Here is a 21,536-nt window from a genome sequence, read left to right as displayed (position 1 = left end):
CTGTCACATGTTGAGCTGTGCTCCTGCGGAAGTCATATGTTGAAGTTATCCTAACCACCTGGACTTCAGAATGTGACCGTACTTGGAGATGGCATCTTTAAAGAGGTAAGTTTAGATGAGGTCATTAGGGTGGGCACTAATCCACTATGACTGGTATCCTTATAAGGAAAGGAAATCTGCACGTAGACACAGAGGGAAGACCATGTGAAGACCAAGGGAGAAGATGGCCATTTACAAGCCAAGGAGAGAGGCCTCAGAAGAAACCAGCCCTGCCAACACCTTGATCTTGGACTTCTGGCCTCCAGTACTGTGAGAAAATAAACATCTGTTATGTAAGCCACCCAGTCTGTGGTACTTTTTTATGGCAGCCCTGGCAAACTGAAAACAGTGCCCTACCTAGAACAGGTCAAGAACAAGTCCAATCAATCCAGGAAAGATTTCAAACAAAAAAGAATCTGATGTGTTTACCCTATCCACACTGAGAAATGTGACAGTGGTGTTAGAGGTTTGGAGGATGAATTAGTGATAGGTTCAGAGGAAAAGACGCAAACAAGACTGAAGGGGACAAAACGTTGTAAAGAATGGAGACATACTCGTACACGATGGTTCAGAGGTGAATGATACTTACCTAGCAAATAACATAAACTTAGAATACTGATTTCACCAGAAGTTGGGAAATAACTATCCTGAAAAGATGAGGGGAACAGAAGTGTGTACGTGGACAGATGATGGGAAAGAGCTAAATTCTCATCTTCCACGGTAGGAAGTCAATAGATAGTATCAGAAACTGAGAAATCAAGACGTGGTAATATAAGCCTAGTATTTAAATATGGAGGCAAATATTAGAAAATAATGCTAAAATACTTAAAGTGGTTGCCTTTGGGTAGAAAATAATGCAAAACTACTTAAAGGGATTGCCCTGGGGAGTGACAATCAGGGGATAGGGCAGGGGTGCTGATGGGAAGACTACTCTTTTTCACAGAAATCTCGGTAGAACTATTTGAATTTTAAACTATTGGGTTGGCCCAAAAGTTCGTTTGGGTTTTCCGTAGCATCCTGCGGAAAAACCCAAACAAACTTTTGGGCCAACCCAATACTTAACCTGTGTTTTTTTTTTTTTAATAAAAATAAACAATTTAAAAGCTTAGACAGACCACTAAAGACCTTTCACAAAGGTTGCTCGTCCCTTTAGCCAGAGGACTTTCAGTGGTGTGACGTGAGCAGAAGCCAGAAACACAGTGTGCTGAAGAGCAAATGAGACACGAGATGGCAAACGGAGACTGGTTTTCAATAAGCTGTGTTGATAAATGAAATGGGATGGGGACAGAGAGGACAACACGATCAAAGAAGGTTTTCAAAGGTGGCAGTGCTTAAGATGACACTTGTGCTGGCAAAGTCCTCCTCAGAAACTGCTTGCCAAGGAACTCCTTAAAACGATTCGATTAGCTGGACTCCCATGCCTGTCCCTGGTGGCACTTTTTTTTTTTTTGCCTCACCAGTTGTCTTGCTGCTCCAGTATCTTTCCAAGGGAGAGTTCACAATGTATGTGAAGGAACAATTCCACAGAGCAGCCTTCTGGCAAGAAGAACTCTTGTATCTCTGTTAAATGTGGCGGGCAGAAAAACACTTTCTGAGCCACCACCTAGATGAGAGGTAGCAACCTGACTGAGCCCATCAGACACAGACCAGGGAGTAGCTGAGTTAGAGCACTTCCTCAGGGTCAGGTTCCGCAGGATGTTCATTTATAACACAGAACAGAGAAAACAACTATCATATGCAGTATCAGACTTTCCATGATACAACGCTTCAAAATCAGAGACTTAAACAATGAAGCCAACTTGCCCAAGTATTCATCAAATATTTACCAAGGCTTATGATGTCATGACAGTTAGACCCTTTCTTGAGCAAACAAAGGTTTCTGGCTTCCTCTGCTAAACTAAAAATAACTAAAATAACTAAAATAACTAAAAATAACTAAAAATAATGAACAGCTCCCACGTGATCCAGCTGTGTGTTCCAGAGGTAAACTAGCAGAAGGGGCAACTTAGAAAAAGTCAAGGTCAAGGCACCATTCCGCTGTGAGAGGCAAGTGGAAAAAGACTGCTGCAGGTTACGTTCACCAAAGAAGCAACAACACGAGGAGCCATGCAGGTCTCCCCAGATATTCCAGGCTTCAAATGTCGCACCCTATTCTGTTCATCAAGCAACTTTTATAGTCTACAGAAGTTTTCAAGTTTTCTGAGTAGCTCCACCCAGTTGGTAACAATTACCCTGCCAGGTAAATTACCCAGCATTGAGCATTTACGTTTGTCAATTGGTCTCTCCTGCTCAATTGACAATCAATCCCTAAAAGTTTATCCAGTGTTAGATGGCATATCTGACAATTCAGTGAAAGGAAATTGGTCAAATCCAACAATAGACTGCCAAAAGAAAGAAAGAAATGTCTAATCAGAAAAATACTACAACTAATTACAAATAGTGATTAGGTTCTAAAGAGATTATCTCCTAGGTAGATTTTAATAGAAATCTTGAACAGTTTTGGGGGGAGGGGTGAAGATACCCTGATGATTGGGTAATAACAGAACATGACAAAAACACTAAAAATTTTCTGCACACACAACACTAACATTACAAGTCTATTCAGAAGGAAATACACCAGAAGAGGAAGATAGAATTTTAAAAAATAATTTACAAAGGATGCTCTTTATTACTTTTCATCAGTTCTAAAATATCATCCTCCTTTAAAAAAATTTAAGACAGGAATGACAGATTATTTCCTTCACTGTTGTAAATACTGCAAATTTATCAGCGGAGCTAAGTATCAACATAATTTTTCCTTAAGCTCGAACACATAAGGGAGCACTAAAAGAGATTATAAACCTCATTTGACCTGATCTTATAAAAAGTCACTCTGGCTGTCTTCAGTCCTGTTCTGTCTCTAGATAGATTTCCACAGTAGGCTTGTGTCACTTGGTCCATCTATAAGAGGTCGGATAGGGTAGTCTGTAGTAACCGTCAGGATACCACCTTCTGTTCTGCGCTGCTTGACTGGCATTTGGCTTTACATTCCAAGAGTACCTCCTGTGTAAACGGTCCTATCCGTGGGGACCAGGAGGAGGAAAATGGCCTCTCTGGTAAATGTTCTGATTCTGTGAAAATTTTCTTAAACAAAAGTAATACACCATTATTCATTTTCATCAATATACATAATAAGCTTTATAAAATTATACATAGATACTCTGGTTCTACTGTTTTCTACCTGTGTGATTTTAGCAGATAAAATTGCTTAGCTTTTGGATTTTGTAGTTTTTTAAAAATAGAGCTAATAATACCTTCCATCTTCATGGATTGTTTTGAAGGTAAATTAAGATGATATACTTCAATTACCCACCACAATGCCTGGGCACACTGTAGGTTCCCAGAAGCCTTTCCACCTTTCCGTATAGAGATAAATGCGCATATACTATTCTAATCAGATACATTCTCTCCAAGTGTGGCAAGGTTGACAGGAAACAGAATAAGCTATTTATTTTTGAAACCAGGAGCCTACTTTAACTTTGTAACTAAATACATATATAAATTAATTATAACATGTAGAAATTCTAACCATGGCACATGCAACAAACTTGGAAAGTTAAAATTTAATTGTCTCAAAAGCAACATCAGTAAATCTTATATAATCATACAAAAGAAAATTTGGAAATCTGAGAAAAGTAAACACCCCCCAAAACCCCTCAATCCCACTTAATCTAAGTAAACTGGTTAATATTTACTTTTGGTCTTTTTCCCCCTAGCATCTTTTTTAGACTGCTGAATCACAACCTATTATTTTCATTTATCATAATAAGTAAGCTATCACTTTCAATGGCTTTATAAAATATCATACTATGGATATAATAATTTACTTAGCTATTCTTCATCGTTAGAAATGCAAACTGCTACCAATTTTTCCACTACTGTAAAAAATGCTGGGATTAACATCCCAGAACATATACAACTGTATCCGAAGCCCCTAGTCCAGGGTCTGATACATAGTAGGGAGTTTGAGGAATGTGCTGAATGATTAAATGCATGTAGATTTTTCCATATTTTTAAGTATTTCTGTAACCTCATGGCGGAATTACTAGGTATGAACATTTTTATGGCTATTACAGTTATGTTTCAAAAGGGCTATATCATTTTTCAGCGCCCCTGGCAACACAAGCAACACCTGTTTGAAATGTTTACATCTGCTAAAAATGCCAAACATCTTTTTGAAAACTGAAAGTTTACAATGTGCTAAAGTACTTTATTAACTCATGTAATAATCAACAACAATCCCAAGGTATATGTTATTAAAATTTTACTTATAATATTATTAACATTTCGATCTAACTGGTAAGAAAATAGGAATTTAGAGATCTTACTCAAGACCACATACAGGGTGAACAGCAGAGCCAGGAAGCACACCCAGGTCCAGCCGGACAATCAATACACTGGACTACCTTGTCAAACACTTGCTAAATTAACAGCCAAATAGCAAACACTGTTGTTGTTTTAATTGTATTGAGGTTTTTCCTGTTTCCCAAGTAAAAGTATGTTTGTGATTTATGTGTTCAACCCCTTTGCAAGTTTCTCTACTGGAATTTTACCATTTTCCCTATAATTTGTATTTACTCTTTAAATAAAGCAACCTTCTTTATTCTGAAGACTATACCACTATTAATGCAGCCTAAGAATGTAAGATCCTTTCTGACACTCACATCAAATTATTGGTTTAAACTAAGTTTAAGAATCAATGAAAATTTCTAAGTCCTCTTCCCAACTGCCTCTGAAAAATCACCTATTCCCCCTCCTATACTTGATTTTCCAGCCCTAAATGCAAACTATGGAACATACAACACCTCCTGGTTGACACTGATCAGCAAGAAAACACCAGTTCTTCACAGTATAATGTGTTTGCACTAATTTATAGTATTAATTTCTATTTCAATTCTAGAAAAAGGGAAAGCAGAGATACCTTTCTGATTGCTGCAAATCTTGGGTCTGGGTATGGAAATGCCGAGATGTTGGGTAACCTGGGGTCTGATGTAGGTTATACTTCGGTCCTTGGTTAACAGACTTATTAGCTGTGTGAACTGGTTCCATCATATGCTCTGAGTCTTCAAAGCCACTTGTTCTGGATACACTGGAATCCCGATTCCTCAAACAGCATGTTTCCACAAAATATTACTGGTCTGCAAATTCAGTAGCCAATTTAGGACTATATTTTGGCCCGTGAAAATAACAATTCCATCCGCCCCCCCACCATTCCTATTTGTTTAGGTTTCCTCGAGCAAGTAAACAAGGTACAAGAAGAAGGGATATGTGCAACTTAAATGATATAAGAATAGATCTTCCTAACCACAAATATCACATATAATATGCAACTTACTTTCTGATGGGACCATTCTGAAGGTCTTCAATGAAGTTTTGTCTTTCTAAGCAATGTCCACGGCTCCTATTGAATACTGAGGAGTGGATGAACTGTTAGAATAACTGTACAAACAGCAAATCTTTCCCAGAGAGAGCAGTTCAAAGCTGAAATCCAGGGACTTCCCTGGTGGCACAGTGGTTAAGAATCCGCCTGCCAGGGGGCTTTCCTGGTGGCGCAGTGGTTGAGAGTCTGCCTGCCAATGCAGGGGATACGGGTTCGTGCCCCGGTCTGGGAAGATCCCACATGCCGGCGAGCGGCTGGGCCCATGAGCCATGGCCGCTAAGCCTGCGTGTCCAGAGCCTGTGCTCCACAATGGGAGAAGCCACAACAGTGAGAGGCCCACGTACCAGAAAAAAAAAAAAAAAAAAAAAAAACAGAAAAAAAACCCTGGGGAATATTAAGAGACCTAAAGGGAAGTAAAATTTTGAAACTTCACTTGAAGTAATAAAACACTGATTCCAGTAGGCTATGATAAGTTACATATGTATAGTGTAATGCCAAAAGCAAGCACTAAGAAAACTATGCAAACAGCATACACAAATGATTATAAATAAATTAAATTAAAATGGACTTACTAAAAAATGTTTAAGTCACCCACAAGAAGGCAAAATAAGAGAAAGACAGGATTGAGAAACTAAGGTAAAAGACAAAACAAAAAATAAAATGGTAGACCTAATCTTTAACATAGCAATAATTACATTAACTGTAAATGATCCAAATAACCAAATCAAAGACAGAGATTGGAAGAGTAGATTAAAAAATCACAAGCATGTTGCAACTATATACTGTCTATAAGAAGCTTACTTTAAACATCATGATATAGGTAGTTCAAAGTAAAAGGATGAAAATGATATATCATGTGAACGTTAATCACAAAAAGCAGGAATGGCTATATTGATATCAGATAAAGTAGATTTCAGAGCAAAGGAGATTATTGGGGGCAGAGGGTCATTACATAAAGATAACAGGAATAATCCACCTAGATGACCTAGTGATACTAAATGTGTGTGCACCAAACAACAGAACTTCAAACTACATGAAGCAAACACTGAAAAAGGTAAAAGGAGAAAATTTTAAATCCACAATTATTATTTGAGACTTCAACACAGCAATTTATAGAACTATCAGAAAAATCAGCAAGGATATGGAAAAAATGAAAACATTGTCAATCAGCAGGATATAACTGATGTTTGAAGAACACACTCAATAAGAACAGAATACATATTCAAGTGTCCATGGAACACTCACTCATATACCATATACTGGGCAATAAAAAAACATGAGTAGATTTAAAAGAATTAAAATCATAGAGAGTATGTTCTCTAGCCATAATGGAATCAGACTACAAATCAATAGCAGAAAGACAACAGGAAAATCTTCAATCACATGAAAACTAAACATCACAATTCCAAATAGCTCATGGGTAAAAAAGACAGTGTCAAGGAAAATTTTTTAATGCACAGAATAAAAGAAAATGGAGATATAACAGATCAAAGTTTGTGGAATGAAGTGAAAGCAATGCTGAAAGAGGAGTCTATAGCACTAAATTGGGAAAGAAAATATTTCAAAGCAATAATCTAATTTTCTCTATTAAAATAGTATAAAAGGAAGAGGTAAAACACTAAACAAGCAGAAAGAAGGAAATAATAAAGATGAGACAGAAATCCATGAAACTGAAAACATCAAAATAGAGGGGAAAATCTGTGAAACAAAAGGCTGTTTCTTTGAAATAAACAATCTAATCAATAAACATCTAGCAAGACTGATAAAGATAAAAAGAGAGATGGCACAAATCACATATATCAGAAATGCAACCAGGGATACCATGACATATCCTGCAGGTTAATAAGGGACAAGTTATTATGAACAAGTCTACACTATATATTCAAAAATGTAGATGAAATGGACCAAAGCTTCTACACCCCAAACTACCAAAACTCAGCCAAGATGAAATAGATAATCTCAATTTTCCTGTAACCATTTGAAACACTGACTTTTCATTTAAAAACTCCCAAAAGAGATCACCTCTGTGCTTTGTGACCACCTAGAGGGGTGGGATAGGGAGGGTGGGAGAGAGGGTGATGCAAGAGGGAAGAGATATGGGAACATATGTATATGTATAACTGATTCACTTTGTTGTAAAGGAAAAACTAACACACTATTGTAAAACAGTTATACTCCAATAAAGATGTTTTAAAAAAAAACTCCCAAAAGAAATATTCAGGCTTAGATGTTTCACTTTTACCCAAGACTTAAAGAATTAACACCAATTTTACATGAGTAGATAAAAGACAGAAGGAGAGGGAACAGTTCCTAATTAATTTTATGAAGCCACTATTACCTTCATACCAAAACCAGACAGGGATAGTATAGAAAGAAGAAAACTACAGACCAATATTTTTTATGAATTGGCTGCAAAAATCCTCAGCCAAATATTAGTAAATTAAATCCAGAAATATATAAAGAGAATAATATACCATGATCAAGTGGTATTTATTCCAGTTATGCAAAGTTGGTTAAGTATTTGAAAATCAAACAGTGTAATCCGGGCTTCCCTGGTGGCGCAGTGGTTGAGAATCCGCCTGCTGATGCAGGAGACACGGGTTCGTGCCCTGGTCCGGGAAGATCCCACATGCCGCGGAGCGACTAAGCCCGTGAGCCATGGCCGCTAGGCCTGCGCGTCCGGAGCCTGTGCTCCGCAACGGGAGAGGCCACAACAGTGAGAGGCCCGCATACCGCCAAAAAAAAAAAAAAAAAAAACAGTGTAATCCACCATATCCTGTAGATTAAGGGGGAAAAGTCATGTGAGCCTATCCATTAATGCAGAGAAAGCATTTGACAAACTCCAATCCCATTCATGATTTTAAAGAAAGAAGAAAAAAAACTCCAAGCAAACTAGGAATAGTTTGAAACTCATAGAGATGATCTACAAACAACCTATACCAACATGATATTTAACTGTGAAAGACTGAATGCTTTCTCTGTCAGATCAGAAACAAGGCACCGATATCTGCTCTCACCACTTTTATTAAATATATTACTGGAGGGACTAGTAAGAAAATAAAGCAAAAATAAATAAAGACATAAATTTAAAAGTTAAAGTTTTAAAAAGTTTATTTAAAAGAAAAAAGGACTATTCCTACTATGTAAAATAGGAAGGAATATATCCTACTGAATGTTGAATAGTAATATATCCTATTATATTGATTAAGGAAAAGTAAAACTGTCTCTATCTGAAGATGAGATGAAAATCTAAATGGAGAAAATGCCAAGGAAAACACAAAAAGCTTGAGAAATAATATTAGTTTGTCAATGTTTTAAGAGTACAAAATCAACACAATTTTATCAAATTATATATTAATAAGAAATGTGTAGAAGCTTAAATAAAAATATGTGATGCCATTTACAACTGACCAAAATAAATACTTAAATATAAGCCCAATAAGACATTTATAGGACCTGTATACTGAAAATTACAAAATGCTGATGAAGAAAAATTGAAAAGTCCCAAACAAATAGGGAGACATACCTTGTTCATGGATTAGAAAACACAACGTAATGAAGATGTCAATTCTCCCCAAGTTAAGAGGCTTAACACAATTACTCTTTAAATGCCCTCAAGGTTTCTGTGGATATAGACAAGCTTATTCTAAGATTTATATAGTAAGAAGAGGCTGAAGAATAGCTAAAACAATTTGTAAAGGAAGATTCAAATGGGAGGAATTAACCTACCCAATTTCAAGATTTTGCAGTAATGATGGAGGGTAGATACATAGATCAATGGAATGGAATAGAGAACCCAGAAATAGACTGACATAAATACATTTAACTTGTTTTTGACAGCAGTGCAAAAGCTATCAAGAAAGAATAGACTTTTCAAAAAATGGTACTGAAACAGTTGGATATCCCTCAACAAAAACAAACAAACAGGGCTTCCCTGGTGGCGCAGTGGTTGAGAATCCGCCTGCCGATGCAGGAGACACGGGTCCGTGCCCTGGTCCGGGAAGATCCGACATGCCGCGGAGCAACTAAGCCCGTGAGCCATGGCCGCTAGGCCTGCGCGTCCGGAGCCTGTGCTCCGCAACGGGAGAGGCCACAACAGTGAGAGGCCCGCATACCGCAAAAAAAACAAAAAACAAACAAAAAAACAAAACAAAACAAAACAAAAACAAAAATTGAACCTTAACCTAAACCTCCACACCTTACACAACAACTAAATCAAAGTGGATCATAATCGTAAATGTAAAAGCAGGACATTTTTAGGGAAAAAAAGGAGAAAATCTTTGGCATCTAGAACTAGGTGAATAATTCTTAGACTTGACACGGAAAGTATGATCAATAAAAGCAAAAACTGATAAACTGGATCTCATCAAAATGAGTTAAAAATGCTTCCTAGAAGATCCTTTTAAGTGGATGAAAACTCAAATTACACAGTGGGAAAACATATTTGAAAATCCCATATGAGACAAATGACTTGTATCTATAATATACAAAGAAGTCTCCAAACAACTTAAAAACATCCAACTAGAAAATAGGCAGAAGACAGGAACAGACATTTCATGGAAGAGAATATACACATGGCAAAGAAGCACATGAAAAGATGTTCAACATCATTAGCCATTAGGGAAATGCAAATTAAGACCATAATGACATATCAGAGAATAACTAAAATTAAAGTATAGTGACAATATCAAATGCTGGCGAGTACGTAGAAAAATTACATCACTGGTGGAAAAATAAAATGGTTTAGCCACTCTGAGAAACAGCTTGACAGTCTCTTTTCATCCTAAAAGTAGATTCACCCTACAACGCAGTAATTGTACTCTTGAGCATTTATCCAAAAGAAACAAAAACTTAATGAAGTTCCCACAGAAACTTACATAGAAATGTTCCTAGCAGTTTTATTTTTAATAGCCAAAAACTGGCAACTACCCAAATGTCTTTCAATGGATGAATGTGGAAACAATTTGTGATATGATAAAATCTTACGATAGAATACTACCGAGCAACAAAAAGGTACAAATTATTAATATAGGCAAAAATTGAAATGAACTTCAAGGGAATGATGCCGAGGGAAAAATTTAAAAGGCCAATCTCCGAAGATTAAGTAATTGATGATTATGTTTACTTATTATTCTTAAAATAACAAAACTATGGCGATGGAGAACAGATAAGAAGTTGCCAAGGGTTAGAGATGGGGGTAGAAGGTACAGCGGGGGAACTTTGTGAGGTTTTTGTGGTCCCAGGACAAATAATATAGCAATCTTGGTTTTAATTCCTAAAGATTTTTAAAAGCAATTCCTAATAAGATATTTAGCAATGGCAGCAGATCAGAGGTATAGCTCCCCAACATGACAACTTCAAAAGGGATCCTACTAATTCAATGCAGATGTTGATTTTACAAAGGCCAGTCACAATAGTTAAATGGTATATATCTTAGCGCTATTATTCTAAGTATCCAGCTATACCAGAAGGACTAGCAGGATTTTCTGTACATTCAATCTTATTTAAGACAGTAAATCTTACAATAAGACAGTGAAAAAAAGAAAACGAAAACAACACAAACCTCAGCTACTGTTGGATATTCTCACAGGAAGATGAGGTGAAAATATGTAGCCGCGGTTCAAAAGCTTAAGCGGTGGCACCTAAATTTGGCTGCACGTTAGAATCATCTGAAGCACTTTGTACAAACCCTCACACCGACGGTTGGTCATCCTAGACCAATACAATCATTTTAAATCTCCCCAGACGACGCCAATGTCTAGCCAGAACTGAGAACCAGTGGACTAAGCAGAAGGGGATGTTTCCACAAAGATTTCTTAACAATAAGTCCTTTCACCCAATCAGATTTACGTCCCCGCAAAGGGGCAAACAAGGCTAGATGTTGTCCATCCTTGCTTAGCTTTAATTAGCACTTGTGACTTGCCCAAAACCTAGATCCTGTTTCCCCTAAATTTCATGTTATTGCCTAAGTTTTTCAAACCCAGGGCTAAGGGCTTTGCCGGGATGAGATTTTAAGTGCTCACACAGGGGAAGTCCCTGGCAAACCAGGACAGCGGTCACTCTACATTGACATGTAAAGCATCCTCCATAACCCTGCCAGTGCTCCCAGATACTAGTCTGTGCCAACCAGTGGAGCAAAGGCGTTCTCCGTGACTACCACGGCACATGATGCTGGACTTGCCTTGGCTGGTCCCGATCTTTTCCAGGCGCCGCTCCCCTTCCCCTGCTGGTGGACGCTTTGGCCAGCTGACAATGCAGATATGTCCAAACTTTAAGGTGAAGAAAAAACATCTGGAGGGCCTGTTATAACAGAGATCACTGAGCCCCACCAGAGTTGCTGATTCCATAGGGCTGGGACAGGGCCCTACAACTGGAATATCGAACACATTATCAGGGGACGCTGCTAAAGCTGGTCAGGTTGTCACCGAATGCAGGTTCATGTGTCTGAAGCACAGTGAGGCCCAACATACCTAAAGGTTGGAGTGTGGAGCAGAGACAGGTTTGTTGCAGCATCGAGCAAGGAGAGGGGTTGGCCCGTGTTCCAAAAACCCCTGAAATCTCCAAAGGATTTCAGCAAAGCATTTTTAAAGGCCAGGTGAGGGAGGGACGTCCCAGGGAATGTGATTACCTCGTGCACAATCCTCTGACTGGTTGATGTTGAGGCCACAGGGCAGGTAACATTATCCATCCTTAGGTGCCCGAAGGTCTGGGGGCTATGTGCTCATGATCATCAAGGAGTTAATTTCTTCCATTCGGTGGTGGTTTTTAGCATCTGAAAACCCAAGAAATATGCCTGAGATACTATTGTCTGAGTACTTCAGAGAGGAACTACAGCAGAGGAGATGGGGGATGGGTCTGTCCTAGGAAGGCCCCATAGGGTACTGCTTGCTTACAAGGGGACCATACTTTGAGAACCACTGCTCTACTGGCTTGGAATGTTAAGAAAGTAACGGAAGAATCCCTCCCCAGATCTAGATTCTAGTATCGCCAGCTATTCTGGTGGGGGGAAGGGTAAGTTTTGTCCTTGCTTGGACTTCTTGTTCATTTATATCGAAGCCTATTGGAGGCAGTGCGCTCGGCGGTCCTGCACAGCTGTCTTTTGCTTCAACGGTGTTTGCAATGAACAGACCCAGGGACGCTCCTTGCTCCAGCCCCCGACCACCCTCCTACCTTTCTTCCAGTCGCAACCTTTAGAATCAGCCACTCACCTATGCTCAGCCTCCAGGACAGGCCAACACCGTTTTGTGAGCTTAAATCCTTGTCACTGATCAACCACAAGTTCCCAGCTTCGTCAGAATTATTCCATCGAGGTGGAGGCCGCCGTCCACCGCCTGTGCAACCTGCATCTGTGGACACTTACCTCTCTCTGAGCTTCTGTTTCGACAGCAGCAATGGGACTCTGGACAGTGTGGGCCACATTTGGCGCCAACTGGCTGAGGAGGAGTGTGAGGGCGCCCAGCGCCTCTTGAAAATGCAAAACCAGTGCTGCGGCCGCGCCCTCTTCCAGGATGCGCGGAAGCCTTCTCAACATGAGCGGGGTAGAACCCAGGACGCTGTGGAAGCCGCCATTCTTAGGGAGAAGAACCTGAACCAGGCACTATGGGATCTGCGCGCCCTGGGCTCTGCCCGCGCGGACTCCCACCTCTGTGACTTCCTGGAGAGCCGCTTCCTGGAGGAGCAGGTGAAACTCATCAAGAAGATGGGCGACCACCTACCTGACCAAGCTCCGCAGGCTGGCTGGTCCGCAGGTTGTGCTGGGCGAGCATCTCTTTGAAAGGCTCACCCTCGAGCACAAACAGGAGTCTCTGAAGTCCAGCGGCCTCTGAGGAGCCCCTCTGGCGTCACAGCTTCCGCCTGAAGCCCCGCTCTGCAGCCACGAGGCAGCTTTGTAACCGCCCTGGAGCCCTCTCCCAAGCCTTGGACCAAATGGAAACAATAAAGCTTTTTGCAGAAGAAAAAAAAGCCTATTTGAAACACAAACAGAATTAGGAGACAAAAAGAAATATATATATATATATATATATATATATATATATATATATATATATATATATATATACACACGTATATATTCACGTTCTCTTAACATATGAATTGCCCCACTTTATCTGTGTGAAATCAGTTTGTTCCCCTCATTGGGCTGGTTCTCAAGCTTTGCTGCTCATTTGAATTCCCTAAAGAGCTTTTAAGAAAAACATTGGCGTCTGGGTCCCAGCCCCAGAGATTTGGATTCAGGAGGTGTAGGCAGGAGCCTGGCACGGGGAGGTCTCAGAGGCCCCCAGGTGATTCTAATGTGCAGCAACTTTGTGAACCACCTCTTGGCTTCAAGCCAGCTAGCGATCAGATATTAAATCTAAGACACATGGGCTAGTGCGTGAGCTCCGTGGCTAGGTGTATTTCATTTTCTTCTTCCTGGAAGATTCGTGCCAGGGAAAATGATTGATAGTTGTAGTACTTCTCTGAAATGGATTGAAATTTCCAATTAGCGTGAACAGGGGACGGTGAGTGGGTGAATGCAATAAGGTGTATCATTTACGTATTGCCCTATGTGTATGGCTAGAAGCTTTTGCAACTGAGGTCTGCCCTGCTTTTCATGCTAATGGTAATGCTTGTCCTCCTAATGCAGCTGTAAACTTTCTAAGCCCATAGGTAGACAGCATCACAAAATATTTACCCCTCCCCACTGGCCCACTCTCAAGCTTCACTCCCCTTCCCCAATTCACAAATGTACATCAATGCACTTGAGACCAATATCAACACATTGACCTTCAATTCTTCTACTTTGCAGCTTCCCTCTTATCAGGAGATGTCAGCATTTCGTGCAAGGACAAATGCTTGCCTCTTGCTGACTAATGTAGACAATGCCTCCAAGAGGCAAATAGCCCTTAGGGAGGGGGAAAAGGTCTTTCAAAAAGTTGACGCCCAGAGGAGGCATTTTCAGTCATCTCAGATTAGAGGTCAAATATCCAAAAATTTTAAAAAAAGGTTAAAAAAAAGAAGAAGAAGAAAGCAAGGAAGAAAAGAAGGAAACAAATTTCTTATCTCATAGTAAAAAGGCAGTTTTCCTTAAAAAAAAGACTTAAGCCTTAAATTCTCTTTCCTAATCAAAATGTGCTTTTCCTTCTTTAGACTATTCCTCTTATATCCTGTATTATTCATGATGTTTAATTCTTGAAATAGCACGTGGCTGAAAACAGAAGCTCACGTCTTGTCCACTATGAATTAAATCTTTTCCTAGGACCCGTCTACAATGTACAATTTGGGGTCTGCCAACATAAGTATTTTCTCTGAAATAAGTTACAGCATTTTGCCTTTGCAATATATAGTGATACAATATATTGTTAACACAATATAGTTAATATAGTCAGTATAGTCAGTACAACTATAACGCACGTGATATGATGCCGCTTTGGTGATTTTCTTCATCCATGTAATTCTGAAATTTGACAGTATAGTTTTCATTTTCTAATGAGCTGAGTATTACCTTTGCAAGGATAGAAAAATAAAATAAATTCATAATATTCTTGTGTGGTTTGTCCCTGGGGTGGATTACCATAATGGGGGGATATCTGAGCCTTTCCCCAAGTCATTAAGAAACCTCCAGCGAGCAGCCCCTTGTCCTCTCCAGGGAGTGGGGGGAAAGGATCTTTAATCATCATAATCCTGGGAGGAGAAATCTCAGAAATAAGACATCTGCTTCTGTGCCTTGTTGTTTTGCAGAATAGCAATGATTGCTTTAGCAGCTTCTATTGCCGTATGTGTACAATAAGTAGATGAACATAAAACTGAATGAACACATAACAGAAGGATAAACCCACCCAGCTTAACAAATCCACTCTCTCACCTGCTGTGCCCTTAAACATGAAAGAATCACGGGATCATAAGGATTAATAAAATAACAGTCTCTGTTAACCAAATTGACAGGAGGTATAAGGATAATTTGTCTGATTTGGGACCAACAGCTTAACTGCTTAATTCTTTTTTTTAAGGGCAAATCATTCATGTATTGTTTAAAGATTGCAAGAGAACATCTGAATTTCGGGAGCACAATTTAAATGTTTTACTTTTTGGATAAAGCAGAGTATAATAGAAAAAACAATTAGTTTCCAGTAATATCTATATCTCTATGCAGAATTAAGTCTTCCACAGACATGTTACCTGGAAACAAAACCCTGTTACAATAAGCAAAGCTTCAACCAGAGCGGCTACTTTTCGGGCCAGGGGAAAGGTTCATCCCTATAGGAGGATGATGTGCTGTGTAAAATGGCTGCAAGGTCACAGCCTTGAGGGCGTTGGAAGCCTATTATCCTATTCCACATTAAGTAGTTTGGTGAACTTCAAACGTCCGTTCATCTGCAACCAAGCTGGCAACCTTTAACTGATATTTCAAGCAGGTAAAAAATAAATTAAAAGAAATCCCTACACTGATGTTCCTTCATTAACACTGTTAAATGGTTCATTAACATGTAATTCTGTTTAAGAATTACATTTGAGACTCCTTGCTCAGATTTTGGTTCACAGTACAAATCTTTCAGAGATTCAAGTTCTGATTAATCAATAATTTGTCAGCTAGGATACATTCAGGCAACAGCTGCAACTACAGAACAGGTGCACTGCCTCAGCGCCTTGGAAAGACATAATCTTGCGCACTACTAGCAGAAAAAGTATCGGTTACCAGACAGCATATGTGCAGTACAGCAAGACAAAAACATATATTCATATGTTGGCTTGTTTAAGCCTCAAGCCCTCGATCTTTGTTGAAATACAATAATTTCATTCCTATGGTTTTCAATACCAAAAACTCAACCTCCAGGAGGGCTAAAGTCTAATTTGTACTCCAAACCAAGTAGCAGTGCAGTTTGCTACTACTGAGGCTGAATCCATAAAGACTTCAAGACCACGTCCAGAAGACAAGTTATTATATATAATACCCTAAAAGTTCTGAAACATGATTATCATATACAGAGCTGGTCCTTCAGAGCTTTTTACCTATGACATGTTTTTTGGTGCCAGTTATTTAATGTACTGGAGATAACTGTGACTTACCGATCAAATAGTTGAATACTTATACTTACTTGGGATTTCATTTCTGCTGAAAGACAAAGGAAGAACAGGACTCACTTAAAAAAGACAAACTTTAGAAATGAAAGTAAAAATCTTACCACACACTGTCACTTTTGGAGGCAGCATAGAGGGGCAGTCAACGGTAAAACACTGGAGAAACAGGTCAAAACTCTAGGCCCAAAATCCATTATTATTATCATCGGTGACAGTACCACCACTGCGCCCTTCATAATTACTCATCACTCCTAAGATTCTTCATTTGGCACCACACGTTGTGTTTAAGAGAAACACTCTGGGAGGTTTTGAATGAGACTTGGTTTTTTGTTAGCCAAGTTACAGGACAATTTTTAGCGTGGGGAGAAGGGAAGAAGGAAACAGACCAGAAAAAGAATTTAAGCCATCATCTAGAAACCAACAGAGCACTGATAGTTCCAAACATTATGTCAGACACTAAAATCACTGATCTAGGCTCAAGTGATTTATAAAACCTATAAAAAGACTACACCAGCAAAGTCCCCATTTATCTGTAGAGCTCAGAAACTAAACAAGTAATATTTTAGCTTAAAACCTTATCTCAAGAGAATCATATACACTTCACATGAAGAAAAATACCTGAAACCAAACATTTTTAAAAGCTCCAATACCCAAAATATAAGAAAAAAAATAATTCAGAAGACTCAATCAATCCCTGATAATCAAAAACGGCTGGGCAATCTCTATCTCCCTTCCACACTTACCATCCATCCCATGGAAGACCAAGGGAGATGAGACCTCCCAGACTTACGCAACAGCTGGCTGCTGCAAAGTTCTCTGGAGACTCCTTGTGGAACAGCAGCTTCGCATCTCTTGTGTCTCTCCCTATCATGATCATGCAGGAAGCAAGGCTGGCTGTGCTATTTCTTATCATTGTCTGTCACCCATGTGCAACATGGGTGTTGCACAGAGAAGTAAAAAGTAGTTCCCTTTCCCCCAGGACGTTGAGGCTGACGTACAGGGGTAATTCTCCGATGCACACAGTCATTACTTAGGCCGACTCAGTGACTTCAACAGGCTTCATCATGTGATCAGGTTTGTTGCCAGCTGCATAATGCTCCCACATCTGTAGATAGAGCTGCTCTAGTTCCATTGTGTATTGTTTGGTGTTGAACAGAGGGCTAGATATTCTCTGCTTCCAGAATTTGCCACGAATTTTCTTCAGGTATTCTAGGTCAGTTCCCAGTTTCACAGCTATGTCTTCATAGTCTTGTCTATTTTTAGCAATAAGCTCAGGACAGCCTAAACAAGTGAGCTGGGAAGCTGCAACTCGGGAAGCGAGAGTCTCTCCTGGCATAGTCACCATGGGTGTCCCTGCCCAAAGCACATCCATCCCTGTGGTGTGTCCATTACAGAGTGGAGTGTCCAAGCAGACATCAGCCAGCTGGCCTCTGCGAACATGTTCCTCTTTAGGAGCAACAGGTGAAAAGATGATACGGTTCTGGGGAAGGCCCATATTTTGTGCGTACCGTTGAATATTAGGTTCTCCTAGCGCTGGAAAACGCAACAGCCACAGTACACTATTGGGAACACGCTTCAGAATGCTTGCCCACATCTGCAAAGTAGGTGGGTCAATTTTATATAACTGATTAAAGTTACAGTACACAATGGCATCTTCCGGTAACCCGTACTGAGAACGTGTGGTTACAATAATGGTACGGGGAACCTCCTCTCCAGTGGCAGCCTTATTGTTGATCTGGGGAGTTGCCAGTCCATTGCTAATACTGAATCCATTAATTGTTATCTGAATTTGTCCTCTGTTAATCATGTCAATAACTGCTTCTGCAATAGAATTCATAGAAATGACAGGCATATTAAGAGCCGTATTACTGCTGTCTGTGTTGTCTTCTCCATCAGGACATTTCATCTTGACTACTTTCACATCTGGTAGACTATCAAGAAATGCTTTGAGGTCGATGCCATTCAGCACAATCCGATTGTCATAAATGTGCCCATTGGACTTAAAATCGATGACCGCTTTTTTCTTCAGGTGAGGGAACATATTAGCGTGATCACCAATAAAGAAAGTACGGGGCATATAAGCCAGTTTCTCAGAATACTGCTCAGCAGCTTCAGCAGGTGAAGTTTCCTGATCAGTGATGATATAATCCATGAAAAGCGCGCCACTAGTCCCAGGGTACCCCAGCCACATTGCCTGAATAGGAGCTGGCCTGAGAGCAAAGAGTTCATTTCGAGCACCCCTGGTATAACCATTCATATTTACAAGGATGTGTATACCATCTTGATGGATGCGATCAGCTGCTTTTCCATCGCATGGAATCTGAGAAAGATCAATGAAATGATGGGCTTCTGACATCACCTTCACTCGGAAGTTTGTGCCATCATCTGGGCTCAGGGCATAACAGAATACCTCAAATTTGTCAGAGTTGTGCATGCCTGGAATAGACTGCATAAGATGAGAAGTAGGATGATTCCCAAAGTCAGAACTCACGTATCCTACACGCAGTCGGCCACCACTGAGCCGCAAGTCTTTTGGATGTTCATACGGTGGTTTGTGAAGGACATTTATATTATCCAAGCAGGCGTTCCCATGCCTCTCAGCAATAGCCTTTCTGAAGCCATGAGAAAGAGGATACAGCATACTATGATGAGGTTGCACGGAAGGCAACCTGTTCTTCTCTAACTGGTCAGCCACAATGCCGACCAACTTCTTCATTCGCTCATCATAGTCTGTCCAATCACAGACAAGCTGCAGGCAATGAGCCAAATTACAATAAGCGTCAGGTAAATCAGGTTGAAGCTTCAGAGCGGTGCGATAAGAAGCAATTGCTTCTGGAATATTCCATGAATCCTTGTGAATGGCAGCCAGATTGCTGTGGGCATCCACAAATGCAGGGTTAATCTGAATGGCACGAATATAACACTGCAAGGCTCCCTGGACATCCTGCATCTCCATTAGAGTGTTTCCCATATTATAGTAGGCCTCAGAAAAGGTAGGACTGATTCGAATAGCCTCCTGATAATGCATCAGAGCTTCCTGCAGTTGTCCCTGCTGCTTCAATACACTTGCTAAATTTGAATGGGCAGCAGCAAACTCTGGGAAGACTTCTAAGGCTTTATGATACAAGCGAAGTGCCTCTTCAATGTTTCCCTGTTCTCTTTTGATATTGGCTAGGTTATTCAGAGAGTCTGCATGGGTGGGGCACAGCCCGAGAGCTGCATTATAACAATCTTCTGCTTCGGCACCACTGCCCTTCTCTTTGAGAGCGTTGGCTAGGTTGCAGTAAGCATCAGGGAAATGGGGTTGCAATTCAATAGCTCGCCTGTAGGTGTCTATTGCCAGATCTATCAGGCCTTGCTCATAGTATGCATAAGCCAGGTTGCCATGTACCCCTGCATGATTTGGGCTCAAGCTTAGAGCAAAAAGGTAAGCTGCCACAGCTCTGTCAAAAATCCGTGCCTCTTTGAAGACATTTCCTAAATTGATATAAGCATCCAGAAAATGGGGGTCAAGGGTGACAGCCTTTTCAAAGTGATGAATTGCAAGCCAAATCTCCCCTTGTGCATTGAAAACACAGCCAAGATTACTCCAAGTTACTGCAAAGTTCGGTTGCGTCTCAATTGCTTTCAGATAACATGCCTTGGCTTCTTCCAAGCGACCCAGGGCTTTGAGCAGGTTCCCCAGGTCACTGAGAACACAGTACAAATCAGGATTGCACTGAAGAGCACAGACGTAAGCTTGTGCTGCCCCTTCCAAGTCACCTGCTGCTACCAAAGCGGCTGCCAGGTTAATATAACCATCGATGAAATCTGGCTTGAGATGCACTGCATACCGGTAATGCTCAATCGCTTCCTGCAACTGCCTTCCTTCTTTGTACACATTCCCCAAATTCGAATAGGCTTCTGCCAGAAGAGGGTTCTGTTTGATTGCCAGAGTACTAAAGTGGGCAGATCTGTCCAGACTTCGACACTGGAAGTGTATAGATGAAAGTAATAAAAGTACATCAGTATTGTCTGGCTCTTGTCTCCAGAGCTGCATGCAGTATCTCTCAGCTGCCTCAAAATCTCCCGCCTGATATTCTCGATGTGCCAACTCAGCTAACCCTTGGAAGGTTAGTTTCCTTGGCTCTGTGCTGTCGGCCACGTTGCCCACGGAAGACGCCATCTGGAGCTTCTGGAGGGAGAGAGAAAAGGGGATCACTGAGTCCCGCTGCCGCCACTACTGGCAAGAGTGTTTCTAGAGGGAGCAAATACGAGGGCAGCAGCCATACCACTGCTTTGACAGGCTTAAGCAGCGGCAACAGTTACAGGCACCGAACCTTAGGAACTCTGGTTGGCCATCTACCTCTCACGGTCTTGAAATCTTAATTCTTAACCCTGCCTTCTTCCACCATTTTTTCTCCTATTCAGGGAATAAAAATTACCTATACACTTGCCTTAGAAGAAATCAAAAGTCAGTAGTAGTCCAAACACTTTTTAAAATTGTGTTTTCTGTCCAGTTGGAAATGAAATAGATGATTGAATTTTCTTCATCATTCATATAGTCAATGTGGAAAGCATTAGGGCCGTGAATTTCAATACAGTAAGATCAAAAATTTTAAATTGGCCTTCCCAAACCAGTAATAAGTAACCGATATTGTATATAATGCTAAAATCTTAGAGACTGAGCTTGATATTTATAAACTTGTGAAAACATTAGCTAATTTCTCCTCATATTTCTCATGCCTCAAACCTGAGTATTACTTTTTAAAAAATAAATTTATTTATTTACTTTTTTTGTGTGTGGTACGCAGGCCTCTCAACACTGTGGCCTCTGCCGTTGCGGAGCACAGGCTGCGGACGCACAGGCTCAGCGGCCATGGCTCATGGGCCCAGCCACTCCGCGGCATGTGGGATCTTCCCGTACCGGGGCATGAACCCGTGTCCCCTGCGTCGGCAGGCGGACTCTCAACCACTGAGCCACCAGGGAAGCCCCTATTTATTTACTTTTATTTTGTCTGCGTTGGGTCTTCAGTGCTGC

At 40.5% G+C, this 21,536-nt stretch overlaps 1 long non-coding RNA gene and 2 pseudogenes across 2 annotated transcripts; 1 reads left to right on the top strand and 2 right to left on the bottom strand.

Moving 5' to 3' along the window:
* Nucleotides 1-3,118: 3,118 nt before the first annotated feature.
* LOC131755506 (uncharacterized) lies at nucleotides 3,119-11,726 on the bottom strand. 2 transcript variants are annotated; one of them, XR_010840570.1, is made up of 4 exons: nucleotides 11,640-11,726; nucleotides 5,414-5,489; nucleotides 5,000-5,216; nucleotides 3,119-3,162 (listed from the first exon to the last, which is right to left on the bottom strand). It is a non-coding gene; the product is annotated as an uncharacterized lncRNA (long non-coding RNA). The 2 variants fall into 2 exon arrangements; XR_010840569.1 differs by lacking the exon at nucleotides 11,640-11,726 and adding an exon at nucleotides 11,022-11,102.
* A 160-nt stretch (nucleotides 11,727-11,886) lies between these two features.
* Nucleotides 11,887-13,284, top strand: LOC131755472 (ferritin light chain pseudogene; annotated as a pseudogene).
* Nucleotides 13,285-17,546: 4,262 nt separating this feature from the next.
* Nucleotides 17,547-20,681, bottom strand: LOC131755436 (UDP-N-acetylglucosamine--peptide N-acetylglucosaminyltransferase 110 kDa subunit pseudogene; annotated as a pseudogene).
* Between the last annotated feature and the right edge of the window lie 855 nt (nucleotides 20,682-21,536).

The sequence above is a fragment of the Kogia breviceps genome, chromosome 4 (assembly GCF_026419965.1).
Source record: "Kogia breviceps isolate mKogBre1 chromosome 4, mKogBre1 haplotype 1, whole genome shotgun sequence".
Classification (NCBI taxonomy): domain Eukaryota; kingdom Metazoa; phylum Chordata; class Mammalia; order Artiodactyla; family Physeteridae; genus Kogia; species Kogia breviceps.
Note: the sequence above shows the minus strand (reverse complement) of the source record. Positions and strands in the feature narration are given on the sequence as shown.